A 5,790-nucleotide genomic window follows, 5' to 3' on the forward strand; every position below is an offset into this window, starting at 1 on the left:
AGTGCTTTCCAAAAAGCGGATGTAAACTTTACATCCCGATATGATATTATAGTCTTCGGAAGCCCGTCGAGTCTGAACACATTCTGCATAAATATGTGTGCAATTTGGACTGCCCTGTAAGTTGATTGCACTGGAATAAAATGGGCTGCTTTACTCAGTTTATCAACTACCACCATAATAGAGTCATTATTTCTCTTTGTTCTAGGCAACCCAGTTATAAAATCCATGGATATAATTTCCCATTTCCATTCCGGAATTGGTAGGGGCTGCAATAACCCAGCCGGATGCTGATGCTCTGTCTTGATCTGCTGGCATTCTAGACATCGCGCCAAATATTCAGCTACATGTCTTTTCATTCCTGGCCAGTAGTACTCCTTCCGAAGTGCAGCAAGCATTTTCTGATATCCAGGATGACCTGCGTAGTGACTGGTATGAAACTCATTCAGAATTAAATCTCTAAGATTATTGTCATTTGGTACAAACAGTCTCTTTTTATAAAACAACATTCCATCTTTGTTCACTTCATAACCTTGCTGGTTTTCCTGGCTGGATAGTGACTTTTGCTGCTTCATTCGCTGATATTCGGCATCCAAGTTTGCTGTTGTTTTTATCTTTTCTTGCAAGGAGTTCTCCCACTTGCTGAGAGTAACTTCATATAAACAATGTACCTTTCGGCTTAGAGCGTCTGCTACGCGATTTTCTTTTCCTTTCAGATGCTTGATATCAAAATCGAATCCGCTTAAGAAATCTGCCCAACGGGCTTGCCTTTCATTCAGGGTAGGTTGACTGAAATAATTTGTCAAGCTATGATGGTCTGTTAATAGCAGAAATTTCTTACCCAAAAGATAATGTCGCCACATTTTGAGGGCATGTATAACAGCTGCCAACTCTAAATCGTAGGCAGAGTACTTCTGCTCATGTTCCTTCAGCTTTCTTGACTCATAGGCGATCACTCTTCCTTCTTGCATTAACACACCTCCAACGCCTTCTCGACTAGCGTCGGTGCATACTACATAATCCTTATTAGGATCAGCTATGCTCAAAACGGGGGCCGTAGTGAGTAAGTGTTTAAGTCGTTCAAAACTTTGCTGACATTCCAAAGTCCATTTGAATGCCCTTCCTTTCTTTTGTAGAGAGGTGATAGGATATGCCACTCTCGAAAACCCCTCCACAAATCTCCTGTAGTACCCTGCTAACCCCATGAAAGATCTGATGTCTGCCACGTCCTTGGGCACAGGCCAATTCATTATGGTTTTAATTTTCTCAGGATCCACTGCAATCCCTTCCTTGGTGATCACATGGCCTAAGTATTGAATCTCTTCTTTGTAGAAGTCGCACTTGCTGAATTTAGCATACAGCTGATGCTCTCGCAAGGTTTGCAGCACTATCCGGAGGTGCTCCTCGTGTTCCTCCCTGGAACGAGAGTAGATCAGAATATCATCAATGAATATTAGTACAAACTTGTCTAAAAACTGATGGAACACGCTATTCATCAAACACATGAATGTGGCAGGTGCATTAGTCAATCCGAAAGGTAACACTACAAATTCGTAGTGTCCATATCGGGTTCTGAATGCGGTTTTTGCAATATCTTCTTCTTTAATTCTGATCTGATGATAACCAGATCGCAGATCGATTTTGGAGAATACCGTCGCCCCCTTGACCTGGTCAAAAAGCTCATCAATTCGAGGTAAGGGGTATTTGTTTTTGATTGTGAGTTTGTTTAGCTGCCGGTAATCGATACACATTCGAAAGGTTCCATCTTTCTTCTTGACAAACAGCACCGGTGCTCCCCATGGAGATACGCTGGGACGGATATAATTTTTATCCAACAATTCTTGTAATTGCATTTTCAGCTCAGTCAACTCAGGTACACTCATCCTATAAGGTGTCCGCGACACTGGGGCAGCACCTGGTATTAACTCAATGGTGAAGTCAATATCCCGTTTCGGAGGTAATCCAGGAATTTCCTCTGGAAACACATCCGCGAATTCCTTTATTACTGGAAGATGGTCTAGCGGACCCCCTTTATCTTTGGTTTCTGCATAATTTATCTGAATGGCATACACTTGACATCTTTTCCGAATGCATTTCACTAACTGAGATGCAGTGATAGGCCGGACCTGCACTGGTCGTTTAATTCCCTGCATCTCCTGTTCCAATCCCGAGTCATCCTTGAATCGTATAGCTTTCGTTTTGCAGTTCACTAAAGCCCAGTGCTTTTCTAACCAATCCATTCCAATCAGGACGTCATAGGACCCAAGTGGAAGCATATTCAGATCTGCTACCACCGGCTGTCCTGCCACCGTTATGGAACAATTTCTAATTTTTTCCATTACTCGCCTTTTAGCCCCTGTAGCTAGCTGTACCAGCCATGGATTCTTAAATTTTTCAGGCTGCAATTTACACCGTTCAACTATCTTTGGACTAATATAACTTAAAGTAGCTCCTGGGTCAATTAGAACAGTGATAGAAAGGTCTGAAATTTTACCTTCGAATTCTACCATGGTGGGCTGATATTCTGCCTGGCGGTCGTCCAAGGCTGCATTAATTTTGTGCACACTTCGTCCCACGTCGCCCACGGTTGATGCCTCATGAATCTGAGAGATCTGATCAGTTCCTTTCCGCTGCGGGCAGTTCTTGACATAGTGTGGTCCGCCACAGCCCCAGCACTGTACTGAGGGTCTGTTTACTCCCTCATTGTCCAATTTGATGGATGGCTCTCCCATTCTAGTTTCATTAACAGACTTGGGTCTGAATGAACTTCTTGGTGCTGCTTTGCTACTCTGGCCTTTGACACTTCCTTTAGCTCCACCAACCCGGCCTCCTCTATTGTTTCCCACAACTTTACTACCCTTTTTCTCATTCCATTTCCTATTGGAACTGTCCCCTTTCTGCTTGCTCTGCTGGTAGCACATTCTTGCTTTACGGATAGCTTCATCCATGGTTCTGGGATTGTCAAATTCAATCCTTTCTCTCATATACATGGGCAAACTGCTAACGAATCTTTGCACCTTTGCTTTTTCTTCTTTAAGGTAGGGTACATAACGGAGCAAGGAGGTGAAACGATTGATGAACTCATCCATAGTCTGCTGTCCCAATCGCAGATCATGGAATTCCTTTGCTTTTTCGTCATAAAAGCGCTCTGTCAAATATCTCTCTTTAAAGTATTTTTGGAATTTTTCCCATGTTATGGTTCGCTCGCTTACCCCCTTTACAATTTTAACTTCTTCCCACCACAATGTTGCCTTCCCTTGCAACTGAAAAATGGCCAATCTCGCCTTCAGGTTATGGTCATACTCATATAGCTGGAAATATTTATTCATGTTAATCAGCCATGCTTCAGCTGCTTCTTCTTGCTCTCCATCGTAGTGTGGGGGTTTGATTTTCCGGAATTCTCCCTGCAATTCCACCTTCTGCCGCTTTGAAGTCTGTTGTTCTGAGGCATTATCAGATTGATCCTTTCCATCTTCTGGAATCTCAGATTCTGCTTGGTATTGCTGCTCTTCTGTCGTTCTCTGTTGCTCTGCGCTTGGGTTGGTCAGTGGCGGGTTCTGTTTGTCAGACAAGCTTTTTAGTATCCTTTCCTGCTCCATTGTCAAACGTGCGTTGTCTTCACGCAAGCGAGCCATTTCATTCTTCAGCTCTTGGACTGTTTCTAGTATAGCCAGATTTGTACTGCGGGTCTCCTCACCCAACTGCACCCACAATTCTGGGTTGTTTCCTGGATTCATTTTTCTTCTTGTTCTGGTCTGGTCTAATCATACAACAGTCAATCTTGTGAGCTTTGGGGCATAATTTATTACCCCAGTTGAAGAAATAACAATATCAATGCTGTAAAAAAAAAATTAAAAAAAAAAAACAACAACAACACATATTTCTCATACCCAGAGGCCACAGTATGGGCAACCTGGGCTCTGATACCATATTGTCACATACCTCGTACTTGTATTCAAATATATCTAAAAAAAAAAATTTATAAGGTGATTACATCAACCTCAACCATATATATATGCTTACACATTCGGATATAAAGCATGTTTGATGCATTCATCTCACGGTGTCAAGGTTTATTATTTAGTTTAATGGCTCCATCTACATATGACTATTACTATTTCGACTCTATGTAGAGGATGGTTCTTAATTTATTGCAAAGGTATTAAAAACCCAACTGCCTTTTGTATGCTGGCGTCCCCTCTTCACTACACCTGGACCTGCATTTAAAGCCGCCGGCCTGATCACGTGATCGGCCATGGCTCCGCAGGCTGGATCCTTCCCGCCTTCAGCACTTTGGCATTACCGCCAAGATCTACGGCAGGGAGGTTTGGAGGATAATCAAAGGTGGAGATTACTCCACGTCGCAGGGTTATGGATTCGTGTTTATAAAGTTGATGTTCCGCGTTCATCGGGGTTTTGCTGTTTCCATTTGGCGCTCCAGAGCTCGGGGTAACACTCTGTTACCACTGGGCGTTTGCTCCACAATTCCTGCTCCGGCTTTCTTCAGTCGCCCTCGACAATGCATACAAACTCATCATAGAATCACCGCTCCAAGGCTAGGTAAGATTTACACCTGTTGATTTGATTTACATTGTTGTCCAGGAATCTAACATTAGACGCACAGTATGACGGCCTCTTTGTTGATTGACAGGTAATGAAGAGTCCGCTGTCGTGACTCCTTCAGCGGCATAAGCTGCCCTTTGCTGCTACTAAGCTGGATATGCACAGGTACCCCTATCGCCACGAATTCCTACCTCATAATATGAACTGTTAGTTAAGATTTTGTATAAGATTGTCGGAGGGTTACTGCTGTTTTAGTTTATAACTTCCGCCACCTTTCCTCCTCGGTTGGCGCAGATGGAGTTTCACTGCCTTCTCAAATCCGGGGCCATACCCATTGGGGTTTGAGTATGTGAAGCCCGATACACTTTCTCCATTGTTTACAGCAGTTTCTGGGTCGAACTCTCGGTTCAAGAGTCTGGCTACTCGGTGGCTGCCTTTGTATTATGTTTTTGGAACATTGACTCATATATTTAGTTTGTATCTGCGAATACTTTATAGCTTCTACTGGTTAATGAATTTGGGACTGAACCCACATGATTTTTAACTCTTTCGGCTATTACATAATGTGAATAACCTATGTGGTTTAATGATATCTCGGCCCTGCTATCTATCGCAGAACAGTGTTATACTTTAAGATATTTCTTATCGTTTTTCTTTATAAAAATCTCTCGTAAGGGTTTGAGTTCCAGCATCACTCAGTTATTTGTTTAAATGCATCCTTTGGAGTCTATTCATGGTGTTTATGACTTCTAAGAGGGTTTGGTAAGACGGCATATGCCGCTCTCCAACCGCCTTCGATAGCCCAGCCAGTATTCACGCCTGCATCTAACTCAATAGATGTCTGGCCGACTCGGCGAGGGTTAAGAAAATGAGATCTGCGGTCATACAGATTTAGGGTCTATACCCTGTATTGTTCTGTTACCGTCAGGACATGGACTCCGTCTGTTATATATACAGTTTGTTCTTAAATCTTTGTTAAGAGTTATGAGAGTTGACAATATAGTCTTCTGATATGAATATGGTAATCGAATATGCGTTTATTTCTTGTTGTAACAGTGTTTTTCCTTTACTGTGTATATGAAGTTTAATATCTTTTGGATAGGAGATATTGCATGCGGCCTATACGCTAGAGATTATTCATCTATCTGTTAAAGATGTAAATGTTTATGCTCGAAAGTATTATCAGGACAGTCCATTTTAATTTGCAACCATTCCTTTGTTTGTTTTCCC

The 5,790-nt window shown here is 42.4% G+C and overlaps 1 long non-coding RNA gene across 1 annotated transcript; it reads left to right on the forward strand.

The window, feature by feature from the left end:
* The first annotated feature begins 4,411 nt into the window (after positions 1–4,411).
* On the forward strand, positions 4,412–5,108 carry LOC149160496 (uncharacterized). The gene is made up of 3 exons (XR_016261414.1): positions 4,412–4,557; positions 4,658–4,725; positions 4,855–5,108. It is a non-coding gene; the product is annotated as an uncharacterized LOC149160496 (long non-coding RNA).
* The last annotated feature ends 682 nt before the right edge of the window (positions 5,109–5,790 follow it).

Source organism: Pinus tabuliformis, chromosome 5_2 (genome assembly GCF_031772625.1).
Source record: "Pinus tabuliformis cultivar Carrire ecotype Pingquan chromosome 5_2, CPIR1, whole genome shotgun sequence".
Classification (NCBI taxonomy): domain Eukaryota; kingdom Viridiplantae; phylum Streptophyta; class Pinopsida; order Pinales; family Pinaceae; genus Pinus; species Pinus tabuliformis.